The 20401-nt window shown below is 42.0% G+C and overlaps 1 pseudogene; it reads right to left on the bottom strand.

Annotated features, from left to right (window-relative positions):
* Nucleotides 1-8322: 8322 nt before the first annotated feature.
* The window catches only part of LOC112634777, a 33329-nt pseudogene continuing 21250 nt past the window's right edge, over nucleotides 8323-20401 (bottom strand).

The raw sequence follows: 20401 nt of genomic DNA, 5'->3' as shown, positions 1-20401 counted from the left end.
TGAAGAAATACCCTTGGGGGGATTTTATGGGCCTAGACCGGCAGTGGCTCCCATGAGTCCCACTCCCCTTCCATTGACAAGAAGTGGTCACATGACTACACAACACAAGGGAGTCTGGGAAATGTGGTACAGCTGTTTGTGCAGAGGAGGGGAGAATGGATTTTGCTGGACAACTAGAGTTCTCTGCAACAGTGAGTAACTCATTTGGATTAATTGTGTTTCTTGTTTTATTTTGTTTTAAGACAAGGTCTTGCTCTATTAACCAGGCTGAAGTGTAGAGATGTAATCATGGCTAACTGCAGCTTGGACTTCCCAGGATTAAGTTATCTTCCCACCTTAGCCTCCTGAGTAGCTGGGACCACAGGCATGTGCCACCACACCCAGATACTTTCTTAACTTTTTGTAGAGATAGGATTTCACCGTGTTGCCCAGGCTGGGCCCCAGCTCCTGGGCTCAAGCAATCCCTCCGCCAATCTGACCTCCCAGAGTTCTGGGATTACAAACATGAGCCCCCACGCCTGACCAACTGTGATTCTCAAATCTTTGTTGAGTGTCTACTGTATGCTAGGTCCTGAGCTAGGAGCTGAACAGAGGGCTGCACCATAGCCTGAGAGAAGCTCCCAGTCTACAGAAGGAGATCGGACATGGTATGAAGTGCCTGCTATCCTAAGAAGGATAAAGTGAAAGTGCTAGAAGGCTGGTGAATTATTCCAGCATAGGAAACTGCCTGAAGATGACAGCAACTGAGCTCCACTTTTGCAGAGAAATCAGATTTGGCTGGTAGAGGGAGACAGCAAGGGGAGCTACAGAAGCATGAAATTTTTTTTTTTCTTTTTTGAGACGGAGTTTTGCTCTTGTTGCCCAGGCTGGAGTGCAATGGCGCGATCTCGGCTCACTGCAACCTCCACCTCCTGGGTTCAAGTGATTCTTCTGCCTCAGCCTCCCGAGTAGCTGGGATTACAGGCATGTGCCACCACGCCCAGCTAATTTTGCATTTTTAGTAGAGACAGGGTTTCTTCATGTTGCTCAGGCTGGTCTCGAACTCCCTACCTCAGGTGATCCGCCCGCCTTGGCCTCCCAAAGTGCTGGGATTACAGGCGTGAGCCACCATGCCTGGCCCAGAAGCATGCAATTTATGTACAAGTTATAGTAAGGTACGCTAGACAGCAATTAAAATCAGATTTTCAAAAACATTAAATGGCACGAATAAGTGTTCATATTAAGTGAAAAAGTAACTGTGAATACAGGATCTCCCACTGTTTATGAAAAAAATCTCTGTATCTAAATTAGATGAAAATATACAACTGTTTTGAGTGATAGTTTTCATTTCTCTGAGATGTTTTATTGTTTATAATATCAGCCTGGCACGGTGGCTCACGCCTATAATCCTGGCTACTCGGGAGGCTGAAGCAGGAGAATAGCTTGAACCCAGGCGGCAGAAGTTACAGTGAGTCGAGATTGTGCCGCTGCACTCTAGCCTGGGCAGCAGAGTGAGGCTTCGTCTCAAAATAAATAAATAAATAAATAAATAAATAAATAAATAAAATAAATCAGAAGGATTCCATCAATATACTTTGATTTAGTTTTCTATTATCTTTAAAGCAGACATACATAGCTGTGATGTAAACCAGTTACTCTCAACACTGCCCCACCCCTCATCCTGCTAAGGTGGTGAGACTGCAAACTTGTCTCCATTTTCTGCTCTAGAATCCAAAGCCTCATTCAGCTGCTCAATAAAAATACTCCCTGAAATGGTGTACTGGGGAGAGACCTATTTTTTCATAACGTGCAATGACAAAACAAAGACTTCCACTAGGAGGCACCCCCAAAGCATTGACTCTTACACAATTTGTTTTGGATCTAATCAGAATTCTTAGAAGACACCTCACTTTTAATGTGATCTTTTGGAGACAAAGTTACGGAGCCCTGCAGCACTCATGCCATTTTCTCATATGGCCACCAGAGGGCAGTGTGTGACTGCTTTTGACGAGGATACTGCCCGTTTCAGTAGTTGTTCTTGCTGGCCTTCTTCAGAATGTGTTCATGACCTTAGGGAATTTCTTTTTCTTTTTTGTTTTTTGACACAGGGTCTCGCTCTGTCACTCAGGCTGGAGTGTATGGCATGATCGTAGCCTACTGTAACCCCAAACTCCTGGGCTCGAGCAATCCCCACCCCCGCACGGCCCTTTGCCTCCCTAGTAACTAGGACTGCAGGTGCGCACCACTACACCTAGCTAGCTTTTTTTTTTTTTTTTGAGACAGAGTTTCGCTCTTTTTGCCCAGGCTGGAGTGCAATGGCGCGATCTCGGCTCACCGCAACATCTGCCTCCTGGGTTCAAGCGATTCTCCTGCCTCAGCCTTCCGAGTAGCTGGGATTACAGGCATGTGCCACCACGCCTGGCTAATTTTGTATTTTTAGTAGAGATGGGGTTTCTCCATGTTGGTCAGGCTGGTCTTGAACTCCCGACCTCAGGTGATCCACCTGCCTCAGCCTCCCAAAGTGCTGGGATTACAGGCGTGAGCCATCGTGCCCAGCCTCTAGCTAGCTTTTAAATTTTTTTGGAGAGACAGAGTCTTGCTATGTTGCTCAGGCTGGTCTTGAACTCCTGGCCTCAAGTGATTCTCCAGCCTTAGCCTCCCAAAGCACTAGGATCACATACAGGTGTGAGCCACTGCATCTGAGAATGTCTTCAATAAACATTTATTTTTTTATATCTCTATTATCATTTGGAAGCTAATGAAAATTCCCCATAAGGAACAAATATAAGATAATCCTCTGACTGGAAATGTATCTTGAAACACAGGCAGCCAGGGACAATTGTGTCTAACCCCAGGATCTGAGTCCAGATCTGCCGCTCCCTTCTCCATCCATCCATTCTAAAAACCTCTGTCTCTACAAAATGTATTTTGACAATTGGATGTAATGTACTAGAGATACTTTCCAATCACAGCACCCCCTTCTTTGTGATATGAATCTTTTGGTAACAAGGGGTCTTCCTCATAAGGGAGTAGAATATGAAATAAATGAAGACCAAATAAAGGAAATTGGCAGGACGTCTCAGTGGAAGTCTGTCCAGAGGGGAAATCTCATGTTAGCATAGCAAAAATCCATTATACTTCCAACACAGTGAGTTCCCATTTTCCCTCTAAGAGTTTGCTAAAATCCTTTATATTCTACAAACATCGCTTTATAACTAAAGTAGTTATAATAATTTTAAGAAAGAGTTAAAGTTACTATTTTAATCACCAGATGCTCCAGCTTCGACAGTTCATCCCTCAGTATTCTATCATAATCATTGGTCAGCCTCTCAAGATAGTAATTTGAGAGGAGTGATTCTACATCTTGGTTCCAACCGTACTGGAGGTTCTTAGCCCAGTACCTGGCCAAGCAGAGGTGCCTTAGAATACCCAGGGAATGAACTTGAGACACGAGATCTGACAGGTTGGAGAAGTGCGTTTGACACTGGGACTCGTCTAGAAGAGCTCGGATATGAGGTCACCGTAAACAAGCTACTTGATAACCTGACAGGCTCTTTAAACCTGATGGTCCTTCCACAGCAACCCCCAGCTTGGACCTACCTGGCCCCAGGTATTTCCCAGAATCACCCCCTGCTTTGACTTCTCTTGCTCACTGTGGCCTCCCTTGTGTCCTGGTGGGTGGTTCTTCACTCTATGTCTCTGAGGACACCTCTGACACCCTTGGGTAGCCTAATGAATCTCGCTTTTCTGGCCGACCTGCCATCACCTGCCGCTGGTTCTACACTCGACTTTGATTGCTGTATCATCCACACTCCAGTTAGAAGACAATCCCAGCATGCTGAGCCCGGGAGCCCACACTAACCAAAGTAACCCCAACCCCATCTCTTCCAACATCCCCATTAGGGATTGGAGATTCAAATGTCTACAAATATGTTGGGAAGAAAAGGGACCTCACGCCATCTTGCCTGGAAAATGATTCCCTGTTTCAGATAAGTTGCTACACAATTGTGTGATTTATTTGTTGTCCTCCACGGAATAAGAGAACTTGGCATAAACAAATATATTTTCTTTTTTTTTTTTTTTTTTTTTTGAGACGGAGTCTCGCTCTGTCGCCCGGGCTGGAGTGCAGTGGCCGGATCTCAGCTCACTGCAAGCTCCGCCTCCCGGGTTTACGCCATTCTCCTGCCTCAGCCTCCCAAGTAACTGGGACTACAGGCGCCCGCCACCTCGCCCAGCTAGTTTTTTGTATTTTTTAGTAGAGACGGGGTTTCACCGGGTTAGCCAGGATGGTCTCGATCTCCTGACCTTGTGATCCGCCCGTCTCGGCCTCCCAAAGTGCTGGGATTACAGGCTTGAGCCACCGCGCCCGGCCAACAAATATATTTTCAATGTCCTAATACAAATAACAAAGAATATCTTAACAATGTGAATATTTCTTTTCCTTATTTTGTTTATAATGTTATTAAAAAATGGAACTTAAAGTAAAGCTATATCTGCTTTCTAGGGATGGCTAGAACGGCAACGTTCTGTTACTCGTTTGTTTGCTTTTACAAATACTTTTTAGTTCAGTAGGAACCGTAGATTTCGATGGGTCACATCCTTGCATTTTGCAGGTGAGGCAGCTAAGGCCCAGAGAGGGTGTGTCTTCCCCAATGCTCATGGTCACCAATCCCTTCACCTACCTGGAGAAAAGAAACAGGATCTTATTACACCTAGCATCTCCAGATTCTAGGCCAGTGCCTTTAAATAGTAGGCATCCAGTAAATCAAATTAATTGGATTATAACTTAACTTGGAGGTCTTGCCTTCCCTGTCCTGTCTGCCCCTGAGTGCCTGGTGCTGGCTTTGACCCTAACTAGATATTAAACAGGAGGAGTGGTATAGGGTAGAGTTCGGAACAATGCATTTTCCTTTAGTGTATAAAAATTCTATGATTTCCAAATGTATAAATAACTTTGATTTAAACTACTTCTCTCCCTGAGATCAAAGCTATATATATGTAGCTTTGTTATGTGTGTGTGTGTGTGATATATATGGCTTTGTTTTATTTACGTATCTTCTCAGCCCATTTGGGTAAGGGATGGGGAAGAGCTATTTGTGATGAGAAAATAATAACGCTATTGAATTAATTCTGTGACTTGTGTTTTTCACAGTTTTACACGTCTGGAATTGACAATGTCTGAAAAACACTGGCGTCTCCATGGACTTGTGGTGCAGTTACCATTGCCTGTGAATATGTGACTTTGGTTGTTATTACTGGACACCTGCCTGGATTATGGCAACCACTTGATGTCTGAGTCAACAAAGTATGGACACAATTAAAGAAGTCAATGTTCTGGTTATCTGAAAGCATCTTTGACACCTGATAAATCAAGACAGGCCCAGCAGTAAAACTTGCAGACTTAGTATAATTCAAGAAGAAAATTCCAGCAACTAAACTGTGGCATGCTTTTAAGAGCTGCTGCATCCCCAAGGTTCTGCAGAGCATCCAGTATTTAGAAAACCCAAATGAACACCACTGACTGTGAAAAGATGGACACTGAATACCAAAAAGATTTGAAAATACCTGAGCATTTTATTTCGCTTATATTTTCTCTTTTACACATGCATAAAAGGAACGTATATTTTAAAATCCATGTGTAAAGACTCCATAAGCTCTGTGTATACACTAAATGTGTAATGATTTTGATGACTAAAAAGCATTAGGTTTTGTAAACCTAAAACTGTTATAATATAGTTTTTTTTTTTTTTTAAAGAAGCATTGGGTAATAGTACAATTGAATAAATGTTTCTTTTTTAGTAGTACATAAAGTAATGTTTTTACAGTTGAGGATGACTCAGATGCAATGAAATATGGGTATTTCATGCTTGACTCTGAGTCATTTTGCTACTATAATTAATAGACAATAAGTTCCCCAAACAAGTGACAGCAATTTTTTTTTTTTTTTTTGACGGAATCTCACTCTGTCGACCAGGCTGGAATGCAGTGGGAGGATCTCAGCTCACTGCAACCTCCGCCTCCTGGGTTCAAGTGATTCTCCTGCCTCAGTCTCCTGAGTAGCTGAGACTGCAAGTGTGCACCACCACGCCCGGCTAATTTTTGCATTTTTAGTAGAGACAGAGTTTCAGCATGTTGGCCAGGCTGATCTCAAACTGCTGACCTCAGGTGATCCACCTGCCTCGACCTCCCAAAGTGCTGAGATTACAGGTGTGAGTTACCACACCCGGCCTGATAACAACTTTTAAAGTTTAACTTTATGTTAATGGTTTTAGGAAAAAAAAATCTGACTCCTTACTTATTTTTGCACCAAATGAAAAAAGTCATAATAAAAGTAAAACTACGAGGTTATAAACTGTTCTGTGACCCAATAATAAGTGAGTATGTGTCTGTGTTAATGACTTTCCATACTCAGAAGTCACATTGCATATTTGTTTACCGTAAAGAAGGTAGATCTCGGCCAGGCACGGTGGCTCACACCCGTAATCCCAGCACTTTGGGAGACCGACTTGGGTGGATCACCTGAGGTCGGGAGTTCAAGGCCTGCCTGACAAGCATGGTGAAACCCCGTCTCTATTAAAAATATGAAAATTAGCTGGGCATGGCGGTGCATGCTTGTAGTCCCAGCTACTCAGGAGGCTGAGGCAGGAGAATCGCTTGAACCTGGGCGGCGGAGGTTGCGGTGAGCCAGGATCCTGCCATTGCACTCCAACCTGGGCAACAAGAGGAAAACTCCATCTCAAAAGAAAAAAAAAAAAACAAAGAAGAAGGCAGAAGATCACATGTGTCCTTAGGCTGAATTTTGAAAATTTACCTAGTTTAGTGAGATAAAAGGTATTTTGACATGATTCACTTGCCTTTTAGCATACTTCGGATGTAAATGAAGAGGAACTTTGATAATTCCAGTTTTCTAAATATAAAATGTGTTCTCCATAGATATGACTTTGCTAAGATGAGGGTATTCCTGTTCGTCTGCATAGGCGTGATCTGCAATTTATAATGGCATCTACATTCATAATATTAATATAATTTTTCATCAAGATCAGAAGAGCGTGACTTTTCTGATAATGTAAAATGGTAAAAAGCTGCACATCTGAAGTTGTCCTTGGGGATCTCTTTTGCAGTGCATCAGAGTATCTGGTTTGCTGCTGTGTATTTCACCATTACTCAGCGTGTGGGTGACTGCTGGCTGCTCTGCTCATTAGGGAGGCTTGCTTTTCAAATAGCCTTTGGAAAACTGACAAGTGATGACATATGCTTATATTTATCTTTAGATCCACAATTTAGTGATTGTTATTTGTAAAAACCCCTTTTCATGGTCATCTATTCAGCAAATATTTATTGTGTATTCACTGCAAGTCATGCAGTACGTTACAATTACCTTACAAACAACATAGCTAACTAAATCAATATTTATGTTAGAATTAAAGGTATCAAGCCTTAGAAAAAGCTAATTTAGTTATCATAAGAGAAGCTGTGACCAATATGTTCGACATCTATACATACAGATAAAATATTATTGCTCGCACAAGGGTGATGTGATAAGTGGTCAAATTCCCATTATCAAAATTCTTATCCAATAGTTTCCTAGGCTGCTTAAAATGTTCCCCTTTAGTCTTATTTTATTTTTAGTTTTTGGTAATTTTTGGCAAGGTTTTTCAACCAGCAGTTTATGGAAATCTATGTTCCACAATCCTAGAGAATTCATCACTAGATCTGCAATATGAGAAATATTAAAGGGAATTTTTCAAAGTGGAAGATTTTTAAAAAATTAATAGTTGAGGGTGCAGAAATGTAGGAAGGAATGAAGAGGAGCACAAAATTTTATATATACTACCTATACATATACACTCTGAATTAACATCTACTTTTAAAAAATAACAATTATAATAATAGCTAGTCGGGTGGAAACGTGTAGAAGTAAAACATGGAAATAATTGTGAAAAGGGCAGTAGTATGATAAACGGATTCAATGAGTGAAGATTCCGGATCGCTTCTCCAAGCTACACTGTAAGTGGGTCTTTTGTTTTAAGCGACAGTATTAAGTCAAAGATAAACGCTGAATCTGTAGGGCAACCACCAAGCAAATTAAAATAATTATGTATATTTATGTACACATTATGGAAATAAATGAATAAATGTTTATTCATACACATAACTAAAAGGGTGAAAAGTGGAATTCTAAAAAAGAAAAAAAAAACAAAAACCAAAAGAGAGGAAGCAAATCTCAAGTGTCCTGTCATTACCAAACAATAATTATATGATTAGTAGAGAGATTTGACGTATTGAAAAGGGTAACAGAGGAGAAAATGGACTGATTTAAACTTATCTCGAAAACAGGCGCGGTCACAGCGGAGCGCTGACATCAGCCTCCTGCGGCCCAGGCGGCTGCGCCCCGCGAATCCCCGGCCGGAGCAGCTGCCGGGCGCCGTGCGGGTGGCGGAGCGGCCGCCCCGCGGTGGAGGAGCGTGTCCAGCGCAGCCCGGATTCGGAGCAGGGCCGCAGCCTGGCGGTCCTTGCCCGCGGCGACGGTGACATCTGCGTGGACTCACCCTTTAACACCCGCGACGTCCCGGGGACCGGCCCGGGTCGGCGGTGGCCGCGGGGCTGTGAGGGCGGCGACGAGGTCCCGCAGGTGGGCGAGTCGCAGGGCCGCCAGGGGGCGGTGTGTCGGTCCGTCTGTCCCGCGCCGGGCCGCCCCCAGCCGGTTCCCTGTTCCCTTCCCAGCCCGGCACCCTCCGGACCCCTGGTCCCGGAGCCAAGCGCCCTTTTCCTTCTCCCGTCCCCATCCGGTCCCCCGACGGGGCGCGTGGAATTGCCTGGGTTGTATTTTCTTATTCAAGAAAGGCAAATGCAACTTTTTAACCTTTACTATGTTTATATAAAAATTAATACATTTTTAAATTATGCTTAAGGTAGGGAGAGTAATATAATGAAATGAACCGGATGAACCCACCATTTTCCTTCAGGCATCAACAACATTTTACCAATCTTGTTTCATCTCTCTCCTCAAATGTATTGTTTGTTTTATTTTTCCCAGAATATTTTAAAGCAAAACCAAGACATTATGCCATTCTTCCCCCACATTTTCTTGTAGTATTCTCTAACTGATAATTACCTAAGCTAGGCAGGACTATAGATGCTATTTTTAATTTATGTAAAATTTTTATTAAAATAGTGAGTCATATGCTCAGAAGTTATGCAACTGAATGTAAAATGTGTCATATATTTATATATCATAATTTTTATAATTTTGGCTACACATTTTTATCAAATGTATTATTTATATTTTGAACTCATTCTGTAATCCTATTTCTACCTACGTTTCCAAATCTTACAAATGGGCACATTTTCTCTTTTATTGAGCTCTAATCTCTTTTTCCGGTCGAGAGCATTAGTGTATTGGTTTAAGCTTCAAGATTTCAAGTCATATCGCCTCAAGTAAATCCTTCCTCTGCAGCTGTTTGAAATTTGTCAAGTAATAGCACTTTCCAGAACAAAACCAGGCACAAAAGAAAACACATTCTATGATTCTATTTATTTGAAGTCCAATAACAGGCAAAAGCCATTAGATGTTCTGGGGATTAAGAGAGTGATGGTTTTTATGTCAACTTGATTAGGCTGTAGTCTCAGCTGATCATTCAAACGCTGTGTTGCTATGAAGGTATTGTGTAGATGTGATTGACATCTACAGTTAACTTGAAATAAATAAGATTATCCTCTATAATCTGGTTGGGCCATTCCAATCAGTTGAAAGGCTTTAAAAAGAATTGAAGTTTCCCTGAGGAAGAAGAAATCTCATCTCTGGATTGTCAGCTCCTACCCCAGAGTTCCAGCCTGACTTCCTGACGCCTGCCCTGTGGATTTCAGACTTGCCCAGGAACCCTCACAACTCCTTGCTGTATATGTATGTTGCTAGTTCTGTGTCCCAAGAGGAGCTTGACTGATACAGGTGAGAAAGTGAAGAGGCCCAAGGGAAATTTCTTGAGTGACAGAAAGGTTCTATAACTTCTTCCAGAAGTGGCTACAAAGATTATAGAACAGGCTGGGTGCTGTTACAGGCTCATGCCCGTAATCCCGGCACTTTAAGACGCCAAGGCAGGAGGATCGCTTGAGCCCATTAGTTGGAGACCAGCCTAGGTAACATGGTGAAACTCTGTTCTACAAAAAATACAAAAATTAGCCAGGCATGGCGGCAGGCACCTGTAGACCCACCTACTTGGGAGGTGGGGTGATCATTTGAGCCCAGTAGTTTGAGGCTGCAATGAACCGTGAACCATGATTGCACCACCGCAATCCAGCTGAGACAACAGAGCAAGACCCTACCTCAAAAAAAAAGGAACGGTTGTAAAACAATTTCAGGATTTAGTTTCATCATCTGTATTAGAACAAAAAACCTCCCTACCACTAATCATACTCAAAAATTAATTTGATATGAACCATAGGCCCAAATATGAAAGTTACATTATAAAGTTTTGAGGAGGAGAATTTGGAGAATATCTTTGTTTACAATGAAGAAAGCTGGACACATGATTCAAATAGACCTTCCACAAAGGGAAGTATACAGGTAGCCATTCCACAGGGACACAGTACTCAACATAATTAATCACGAGGGAAACAAATGGAAACCACAACAAAGTGCCAACACGCAATACTGAACAGGGCTAAAATTAAAAATACGAACACTACCAAGTGTCAGTGGGGATGCAAAGCAAGACCGCTCATGTTGCTATTGAGAGGATAAAATGGTATAATCACTTTGGCAGTTTCTTATAAAAGTAAACACGTTCCTGACCTATAGTTCAGCAATTCCAGCTCTCAGTATTTACCCAGGAGAAATAAAACACATGTCTGCAAAGAGACCTTTACCGGAATGTTCATCACCATTTTATTCACAGCAGCTCCAAACTGGTAACAGCACACACATCCATCAACACGAACATGCAGTATATTTGTCCAATAGAATACTCCTCAGCAATGAAAGACAAACCATGGAGAAAGCAACAGAATTGATGAATCTGAAAAATATCTTGTTCTGCAGAAGAAGTCAGACGCTAAAGCTGAAGTGTGATTTCCCCTCCCACCATTGGATTGTCTTTGTCTTTGTCAGGAAATAGTTCATGGATAAGTGTGGATCTACTGCAGGATTCTGCTCTGTTGCTTTGATCTCTGTGTCTGTTCTTATGTCAGTACCACGCTGTCTTGATTCTGTAGTTTTCCAGTAAGTCTTGAAAGTAATGTGATCCTCTAACCATGTTCATCTAAAGGTTATTTTGACTGTTCTGTTTCTTTCAGTGATACATTTGTAATTACTCTAAGTGTTGTCACGTTTTACTTGGATTCTAAACTTAGCTACTGAAGTTGTAATTCATATTTATAATAAGTAACTTATATACCTTTAGTTTCTAGCATGGTAGTAGGCATAAATTAAATGTTGATTTCTATATCTTTTTTTCCTACTCCGCCCTTCCACAAAATCTTAGACTTGCATAGGAAAAAACCAGCCTTTCCTTTTGTGGGTTACATTGAGTTATAATTTAACTTTGAGAAAAGAAGGGAACTAAAATGAGCAGTAGAGAGAATTTCACTGTAAATGTTCAGTTTCCCAGTAGTCATTTTAAAAATTTTTATGACTATAGGGATTCCATAATTCATATCAACAATTTCTTATTTGGCCAACTTTGTAACCAAATTTTCAACAGGTGTTCACGTACCTTTGCCTTCTCAAACAAGCTAGCTAACTCCAAATGCCATGGGGGAGTTAAAGTCCTAGACCTGGCTGAGCACCCAGGCCACCTGGAGATTGTTTTACCATCTGTCAGGCTTCACTTCGGACCTCTGTATCCTCTGTATCTGGTTTTTTTTTTTTTTTTTTTTTTTTTGGAAACAGAGTTTTGCTCTTGTAGCCCAGGCTGGTGTGCAGTGGCACGATCTTGGCTCACTGCAACCTCTGCCTCCCGGATTCAAGCGATTCTTCTGCCTCAGCCTCCCGAGTAGCTGGGATTACAGGCACTGCCACCCCTCCTGGCTAATTTTTTGTATTTTAGTAGAGAAGGGGTTTTGCCATATTGGGAAGGTTGGTCTCAAACTCCTGACCTCAGGTGATCTGCCCGCCTCGGCCTCCCAAAGTTCTGGGATTACAGGCATGAGCCACCATGCCCGGCCCTATATCTCTATTTTATAAGGACCTTAGTAATCCAGGTACATTCAGACTTTGAGGAACCAGAGCCTGGAATTGCCTGGCCTTAAAGACTCAGCTCATGGGACATTGAGGAGAAGCTGGCAATGCCCAGTAGAGCCGACCAACAAGTCCCATAAAGGAAAGAAAGACTCTGAAGATCCTTACTCCTGAATGGTGTCCCACCCATCCTTAAGTCAGCTTTGAAACTAGGGATGCAATACGCCGAATCGACCTTACCCGAGAGCGGCTTTCTGAAGCTGGCATAAGTATCAGACAAAGGGCTGCTTTCCTGCCCTGCCACTGTCCCCTGGCTCCCCAAGAGCTCCTCGGTCACTCTTTCCATCTGCAGAGGCCCCAGGAGGCAATCAGCACAACAGCCTTGCCCTGTCCTTCAATCCTCCTTGGATTTGCTCCTGTTATTCCCTCTCCCTGAAATCCCTACCTCCCCACTCCATCACCACCTGTCAGATTATTTCCATGAATACCGGATTTAAATGGCATTTCCTCCCTAGGCCATTGTGACTATCTAGGTCTGGATTTTCCAGTCACGTTCGGACTCCGTGCATTTGGTTCCACTGTCATGCTTTGAGGAAAGCTCATGTGTGCTGAAGTTTTGGTTTTCACACTGTTTGCTGCACTCAGCGTCTTCACTTGGAGTTCATAGTTCCCTCCTCCATGCCCTCTGGCACTTTGGCTATGTCTCCGTGTTGATGATAATTCCTGGCCTCTTCTCTTTAAGAAGCATCTGGGATGGCCCTCCGGCTCTGAAGCTGTCTTGAGGACAGATATTGATTTTTATTCCCTGTACGTTCTCCTGGCATTCACCCCAGAGAAGAGGAGTGTGATATTATTCCACAAATAACTTCAACCTCCAAAACTACTAATGCCCTCACTGTTTCACTTTACATTTAGCCATGTGGAGAAATCTAAGTAGGAATTGTTTTTATAGCGATACACTCTAATGTTAGTACTGGCTGTGGGTTGAATTGCATCCCCACCATTCATCTGTTGAAGTCCTAACCCCCAGTACTTCAGAATGTGACCTTATTTGGAGACAGGGTTGATGCAGATGCAGATGTAATGAGTTAGGTTAGGACGTGATCCTAATGGGATAGAGAGAGCAGGGTGGGCTCTTAATCTAATGTAACTTGTGTCTTTACAAAAGGAGAAATTTGGACACTGAGACACAAAAAGGGAGAACTCCATGTGGACGGGAAGGCAGAGATTCAAATGATGCAGCTATAAGCCAGGGAATGCCAGAGATTGCCAGGAAACCCCCAGATGCTGGGAAAGAGGCATGGAGCGGTGTCTCCCTCACAGCCCCCAGAAGGAACCAACACTGCAGACAGCTTGATCTCAGCCTTCTGTCCTCCAGACTGGGAGACAATAAATTTCTGGTTTTCAAGCCATCCAGTTTGTGGTATTTTGTTCTGGAAGCCCCAACAAACTAACAATGGACTTGACCAATGGACACCCTTGCACCTTCCCTATCTATAGCTGTAGACCTTTAGTGTTATAATCTGGAATCTCTAAGAATAATTTGTGTATTCTTTAGCTTGTCCTTCTTAGGGAGATAAGCAAATTCACAACTTAGTTCTTTCTTTTTTTTTCTTTCTTTGATTTTTTTTAACCAATATGGTTAATCAACTATAGATTGTTCTTCTTTTATGTCTTATCAAAGTTTTTGTGCCTGATAAACATTTACTTATCCTTCAAGACCAAGTATTTGAAATAAAATTCAGTGTGGCAACACATATCAGAGGCTTTAAAATAAGAATTATTTACACACAGAAGAGTTTGTTTCTCTCTCATATGTAAGTCTCAATGTAAGTAATCCATGAAATCCTTGTAACCCACGTTCTTTCTCCCCTACTGCTCTATCATCACTAGGACACTCATTCTCATGATTCAGTGTGGCAACCAGTGCTCCAGCCATCACATCTGCATTTCAAAGAGCATAATGTAGAAAATAACCAAGAAGAAAAGGGCACATTATATGAAGCATCTATCTTTTTTTTTCTTTTTTCTTTTTTTTTGAGACAGAGTCTCCCTCTGTTGCCCAGGCTGGAGTGCAGTGGCATGATCTCGGCTCACTGCAACCTTCGCCTCCCAGGTTCAAGCGATTCTCTTGCCACAGCCTCCCGAGTAGCTGGGACTACAGGCATGTGCCAAGTAATTTTTTTGTATTCTTAGTAGACACAGGGTTTCACCACATTAGCCAGGATGGTCTCCATCTCTTGACCTCGTGATCTGCCCATCTGGGCTCCCAAAGTGCTGGGATTACAGGCATGAGCCGTGGCACCCAACTGAAGCATCTATCTTTTAAGGAAGAATCCCAGTAGCTACCCCATGATGCTTCTGCTCATATCCTATAATTAGCCACTTAGCTAGAATTTTATCACACGATCATACGCGTGACACACAATGAAGGCTGGGAAAGGTCATGCCATGTTCTGAGCCATTATCCTCCCAGATAAAATAAAACATTTTATTCCTGTGGAAGAAGACAGTGGTGAGTGAGAGAAAACAACTTATCTCAGCCACATCTAGTTAAGATTTACTCTTGGGAAATAATTTATTTTATAAATTATTGATATTGGTGATATTCTATATTACCCAGCCCAACATTTGTATTAGTTACTTGAATGCTAGTTACTAAAACCAGGAGATCCACAAATTTCAGTGTTCTATTGTAATAGATATTTACTGTTGATTCACATGATAATCCAAGTGTAGATTTCTTGTTGACAGGCAGCTTTCTTCCTCAATGCAATTCAGAGACAAAAGTTTCTTCCATTTCAGCCAACAGGCAGGGGAAGAGGGCATGAACAGGCCACATTTCAAAGTCACAACCTAGAAGCGAACATATCGCTTCCACTCACATCTCATTGGCTAGAACTCAGTCATCTGGCCACACCCAATGCAAGACGTCCAGGAAGAAGAGGAAAATAATTTATCTAAACAAGGAGCTATGCCTGACACAATATTTATCTCTCTTGGAGGAAATGGTAGCATATATGGGTCTCCTGCTCAAATAGCAATGTTGCTTGGGCCTTAACCCAGAAAGCAGCACCTTCACCTCTCTATGAGAACTGGAAGTATGCTGAAATCAAAGATAGTAGTGGGAAATTGGATGCTTGAAGAAAAATGTTAAAATTTATCTAAAAATGAACCACTTGCAATCATGAAAATAAATTATCCTGCTAAGATGGGAGAGGGAGAGAATATTGACATTCTTTGATGCTTTCTTTGAGTATGAAAAATTCGCTAGTCATTGATATAATGAGTTGTTTTTATTTTTTCCTTTTAAGGGATTTGTCCATTTTATTTAAACGTCAAAATTTATTGACATAAAATTATAGAGAAGAGCAGTAGAGACTGGGGTAACTAGGATTTATGTTCAGAAGTGGGTGCACACCTTCTGCCAGGCCAGTAGTGTAGGGAATTGAGACCATCTAGTCAGTAGTTGGGCTGGATTCAAATTCCTCTAGGGCGGGCTGTTTACTGTGACCTCCTGCTTAGCGTGGAGCCTGTGGTGCTGGCAGGTTTTCCTGTGTCAATTCTTCATGCTTAGCAGCTGGCATCATGGAAGGGGTCTTGTGCCATGATCAGGGCCCTCCCGCAGCAGCTGTGTAACTGATGGATTATTTCTGTTGAGATATCCTACAAACAGTCACACTCCCGTTGTCTTCTCCATCTGATTACATTTGTGGAAATCTACTGTTCATCTCCATGACTCATCTGGCTTCTAATGTAGCCAAAGAAGCAAGGAAAATGAGCAACAGTGGGAATTCCTAACCTGCCTGTCTTGAGGGTTTGATGACACTGCTCACCTCTCCTATCTCCTCCATGGATGATGTGTTGCCTTTGGTTTACTCTCAAGGACAGGGTAATTCCAGGAAACTCTACTTGGGCCTTTCTTCCCTAGTAACAAAAATTCCTAGGTTCAGGAAACCAGTGTGGGGATTCCACCAGTGACTAAAAAATTCCTATCCCACTAGTTGATAAATACATCCATTCTGGAATGGGGAGTAACCATAGGAAGACGCCATGGTCTCACGGAACAATCTTAACCTTGGGCCAAGGCAGCTTCTCTCCCCAGAACTCCAAAGCCCCTGCTTCAACTGATGGGCCACACAGCATTTCTGATGTTGGGGACTCAAAATCTACTCTGAACATGTAGACAAAATTCTCTAGAAACCTCATGTAGATATTTCCCTTCTTCCAGAGTGTGGTCACAGCAGTAATTACCTTTGACTTTGGGGACATTTGGGGAAGCTGAGGGAAAAGATATATGATACATACCAGAGACTACATTGCAGCCTTGAAGGGCTCCAATCTCTCCTTTAGTCTAGGAGCTCAGAGTCATTACTGGCTTATGTCTCGTAAATGCGTTAGAGACAATGGGTCCTCACTGTAGCAACAATCATATCTAGATTTCTTTTTTCTTGGTAGGCTGCCCATCAATTTCATTTCTCAGGACCCCTCGATCAATTACCCCTCACCACATATCCCTGTGGGTCATTCTCTAATTCCCATCCTGCCTGCATGGCATACTATATGACTGCATGCACCTTGTCTCTGATGCCCGAGCCACCTGACCCAGCCCCTCTTCACTGTCCCCTACCATCATTGGCAGCAATAGAGGATGGCCAAGCACAGAGCTCTTCGAGGATGCTGGTGCCTCCTTTGCCAATGCACTTTTTAAATACTTTGATGAAGTGAGTGAGCTCTGCTTTCTCCCAGCAGGCAAGATTAGGGATGGCTGAGCAGACTGAACATCATAGTTCCATCCCACCATGCCTGTCCTTATGCATTCTGACTCCTTCCTCCCTCCCTCAGCAGTATGGCAAGGACATCCGAGGATTCTGACCTCATTATCTGGAAGCCCTCATAGAGCCCAGAGTACCAACACCATTAGCAGGTGGTCTGTCCAATACTTTAAACCCAAATCCATAGTGGGCTCTCTCATGTCAATGAATTCAGTCCAATCAAGACCTTTATTTTGCTCCTTGGTCCACCACCTTGGACCCACTCCCGCTCCTGCTGCCCAGGCTTTTGCCAGCATGGAACTGCAAAGTCCCATAAGCTTTCAGCATATAGTCATCTCCTCCAAGGCAGTCCTGGCAGTGCTCTCTCCTGGCTAATGACCTATCTTTAGATCTGCCTTTTATTATGGGTTCCTAACTGTACAGCGAAGCAAGGTCAAGCAATTTCTTCACTGTACAGACCACCTCCCCAAGCAAAAGGTGAATGTGAAGGACCAAACAGAAGTTATTTCTACATCAGACTAACAATGTATTTTTACAAATAAATGAGAAAAATCTTTTCGGGGCAATGGATACATGTATATTACCCTAATGGCAGTGATGATTTTATGGATATATACATGTGCCCAGACTTGTGAAATTGTAATCTTTAATTGGATGATGTTCATTGTAATATCAATTATACTTCAAAAAACCGTAAGGAAATTTACAGACTAACATACCTAGGAAACTGAGCACAGTGTCCTTATCAATATGAAATATTAAACAAACAATTTATATTTCATAAAATGTTACAAAGTCATAATGAGGAATTCTGGTAGGCTAAAATAATTATATATAAAAGTATATTAAGATTCTTGAAATACAGAAAGGATAATTTAATTTTTTCTTGACATTCTTAAACTCCAAATTTAAAATACTATCAGAGTGAAAAAAATTAAAGTCAAACGTAAAAATATCAAGAAAGGCAGAAGGTCCTTGAAGTCAACAATGAGAAGACCTAGTAAGTGAAAGACCACCAGAGGGCAATGCAGGACTGCTTAGGACAATGACATTGCTCTCCCCCCCAATTTTTTAATTAAAATTTTATTTGACAACAATTAGCAATTCAAATTGTAATTAAAATACCATTTGCTACATATTTAGGCAAACACCCAGAAACCCACTTTATATTCTATTAGTATACTAATTAATTGTGACACTATTCTTAAAAAAAACCAGAAAATAATGAACTCATTGCAAATATAACACTAATAATTTTAACTCCTTAGTTCTCTCATTGCATCATTTCAATACTTCTATAAGCTAGCATTCAGAACAAGTTTTATTATTTTAGAGAATTTTAAAAGAAATATTTACTTGCTGTTATTATTTGGTAAAATTTGGAAAATAATGTAAATTCCCTATAAGAAACAAATATAATTATCCCCTAATTGGAAGATGTATCTCCTTATGCATGCAAATGTATACAATTATTAATAAATGAATGAATGAATGAGTGAAGTTGGATTTTAACCAAACAAGCTATAAAAACCCCAAATGATGAAACAACTAAATGTAAGAGCTAAAACTAAAAGTCTTAGAAAAAAATATAGGGGCAAATCTTTATGACCTTGGATTTCGCATTAGTTTCTTAACGTGTCCCACAAAGCACTAGCAGTAAAAGAAAAAAACAGATAAATAGGACAGCATCAAAATTAAAAACGTTTGTACATCAAAGGACACTGTCAAGAGAGTGAAGAGACCACTCACAGAATGGCAGGAAATATTGGCAAGTGATAAATTTGACAAGAATCTTGTACCCAGAAAATATAAAGAAGTCTTCCAGTTCAAGTACAGAAAACCAAACGATTGAACCAAAACTGGGCAATAGACTTGAACAGACGTTTCTCCAAAGAAGATATACGAATGGTAAGCAAGTGCATAAAAGATGATCAACATTAGATGTTAGGGAGATGAAGAGGAAACCGACAATGAGATACCACTTCACACCCACTAGGATGACTATAATTAAACAGTAAGAGCAAAACATAAAATAGCAACTGTTGATATCTGTGGCCATCCCCACACCTGACCCTCATTGAAATATAAATGCAGGAGACAGAGCTAGACTTGAATGCTCCCAAAATTGCTTTTTAGCAGTGCTTCATAAGGGAGTTCCGAAACAAAGGAGTCTCAATAAAATGCAGGAGATACAACCAAAACCTAAAGAAGATCCTTCAGAATTTCTGGTAGGGCTTTTAAAAATGTGTAGGCAATACACTGATATAGATTCAGAGGCCCCTGAGAACTTAAAGATGGTAAATATAAACTATATTAGCCAAAGAGCTCTGGATATTCAGAAGAAACTACAGAAAACAGAGGAGACCCTGGGGATGTTGATGTCTCAAATGGTTGACATTGTTTTAAAGATTTTTAGTAGCAGAATCAAGTCCAGAAAGTGAAACAGTAAGCTGCCTTGCTGGCAGTGGCACTGACTGAGGAAATGACTCACGGTCCACAAGTAGGAAGACTGCAATTAAACATAGGTGGCCCCCCATCCCAGAATCCAAACCACATAAGACACCTCATAATGGGACCCCACCAATGTGCCTACTGTAAACAAGAGGGCCATTGGAAGACAGAATGCCCCAACCAAAATAAGACTCTTGAAGAAGATAGGCATCAGTCAATGCACCAAATGCCTGAGATCACCAGTAGTGATGAGGAATGATGAAACCTGGGCACTAACTACTTCTGACTCTACTGATCCCATTAAGATTTTCCACATGCAACCCTGAGTGACCATGATGATAGGAAATCATCTTCTGGATTTTCTGATTGATACTGGGGCTACCTATTCGGTTCATAGTAGTATTAGACTTTACAAGTTATCTGAAAACAATGCTAATAGCTAGAATCCCTGGAGAAACCTTGAAAAAGTAATTTCTCTAATCTTTAGATCACCAAGTGGGCAAATCACACCTAAAACATGGTTTTTAAATATATGCTTGAGTGCCCTGTCTCACTGCTAGGATGAGACCTACTAACCAAGCTGAATGCTAGTATCTTTTGCACCCACAGGGAGGTACATTAAAGTGCCACCAGAACAAGCATGAGCCTCCAGGTGGTGCTGCTGCAAGTCAAGGAATCCCCAGTGGAGGTCCCTGAAGACATCTTGTAAGACTGGATATGTTGGCCGGGCGCGGTGGCTCAAGCCTGTAATCCCAGCACTTTGGGAGGCCGAGACGGGCGGATCAAGAGGTCAGGAGATGGAGACCATCCTGGCTAACACGGTGAAACCCCGTCTCTACTAAAAAAATACAAAAAAAAACTAGCCGGGCGAGGTGGCAGGCGCCTGTAGTCCCAGCTACTCGGGAGGCTGAGGCAGGAGAATGGCGTGAACCCGGGAGGCGGAGCTTGCAGTGAGCTGAGACCCGGCCACAGCACTCCAGCCTGGGCGACAGAGCGAGACTCCGTCTCAAAAAAAAAAAAA

The sequence above is a fragment of the Theropithecus gelada genome, chromosome 1, assembly GCF_003255815.1.
Source record: "Theropithecus gelada isolate Dixy chromosome 1, Tgel_1.0, whole genome shotgun sequence".
Classification (NCBI taxonomy): domain Eukaryota; kingdom Metazoa; phylum Chordata; class Mammalia; order Primates; family Cercopithecidae; genus Theropithecus; species Theropithecus gelada.
Note: the sequence above shows the minus strand (reverse complement) of the source record. Positions and strands in the feature narration are given on the sequence as shown.